Raw genomic sequence first — 1,956 nt, forward strand, 5'->3', positions numbered from 1 at the left:
AACAGTGATCAATCTCATAACTCCTTTAAGCAATACAAAATAGAGAGTTGGGCAAACATGGACCCCTGGACACACAAGAGGTGGGATCAAGTGCCAAGGAGGAGTAGGCATCTCCTGTCGACCGGTCACACCCGCCGTGAGCCCTATATATCTTGATGACCCCCCCCCCCCGACCCCTGCCTCATAAAGTGGCGCCCCACGTAACCACAATTCCTGGATCCGCCCCATGAGGTTGTGTGAGTTCTTGCAACTCCAACCCGTTCTCGTAATGCGTACTAAGGAGTGCGTTCAGGTCCGCCAATCTTCGCAAGAGTACAAATTCCTGCCGATCCCCTACGTCCTGTGCGCTCTAACAACTTAGCTACTATGCGCTAGGAATAACTTTTTTCTTATGTTTTGGTGAAGATAACGAACAGTGATTTATCTCGTAACCCCTACAAGCGTGACATTGTGTCTTCTATATGAATGATGTCCATGGCTGCGTTTACGTCCAATCACATTCACGTCATTTCCTTGTGGACTAGTCAAATTTCCTACATTGTATACATTATCATTGCATCCGTATGGAAATGCAGTACATAGAGTCCTGATCCAGTGATCTCGTTGTCTACGAGAAGGTATATCCCGATTGTTAGACCGTTCTTGGCACACTGATTTTGACTACGGATTACTCTGGTCACCTGGTCAAGATATAGGGCTCATGGCGGGTGCGACCAGTCGACAAGGGATGCTTACTCCTCCTAGGCACCTGATCCCACCTCTGGTATATCCAGGGACTGGTGCTTGTCCAACTCTTTATTTTGTATTCCTTATACAAGTTATGAGATTGATCACTACCGTTTTCTATCTTCACCTTTCATTTACATGTATGAAGAGCTCCTCTCACTCTCTCTCTCTCTCTCTCTCATATTCCTCTCTTCTCCCTTTTTCTCTCTCTCCATTCTCCCTCGTTTCTTTGCATGCGTGGCCCTATGACCTTCGGGTTCCCTTCTATAATCACCGTGGACCATCGTGACCATGGTGAAAAGATTCAGTAACGCAGGGTTTCAAGATTTTTGAAGCGATCGGTCGATTTATTTTTCTCAAAAACAACATAAATGAGAGTGTTCTTTGTCTAACACATATCGCACGGAACGCACAGAAGTATCAAGAAACAGAATATGCCCCATACTTTGAATGAAATTAGTTACTTTTCTCAAACACTTGTGTTTAATATCGAGTACCTACGAAAATTCGCACGGATGTTTGCTTCATGAGCTGAATTCAAGGTTTGAAACAATTTGAGAAAGAACCATGATAATGTGTCACAAGAATATAAAAAGACATTCAATTTCTTACTAAATTGGGATTCATAATAGTCTTTATTTTGACAAACTGCTTGAAAATGGAAATAACGCAGGGTGAAAAGATGGAAGATGTAGCGTTACTAAGGTGAAAAAATATAAAAAATTGTCATATTGATTAATATCATCCAGTAAATTCGCAATTTTAAGTTTTTCTGTCACATATTATATTCTGATTTAAGGAATGAATCTATTTTTCTTTTCGCAGCGCATGATACTATAAGTTTCCCTCCCATTATAAGATATGAATAATTGCTACAAATAAGATGAATTGTTGGCACATGTATGATGTGCAGGTACATCTTTAAGAGGATGTCAAGGTGCGATATTTTTTTTCTTTAATCTTAGCCATACTTTAAATCAGACAGAAACCCAACATACAATAACTTCTAGGAGCTTAGCTGTACTACAATTTTCACGGAACCATACTCCAACTTCCAAACCACGAGCATAGAAAAGCAAGAATTTTGTAACATTTATTCAATGATGAAAACATAAGAAATGCAACATATAAATAAATCAAACATAATCGATGTATCAAATTCAGAGGCAGATCAAAGATTACAGGGGTGGGTGGTGGTGGTGGTGTGTGTGTGTGTGTGGGGGGGGGGGG

This window comes from Ostrea edulis, chromosome 2 (assembly GCF_947568905.1).
Source record: "Ostrea edulis chromosome 2, xbOstEdul1.1, whole genome shotgun sequence".
NCBI lineage: Eukaryota > Metazoa > Mollusca > Bivalvia > Ostreida > Ostreidae > Ostrea > Ostrea edulis.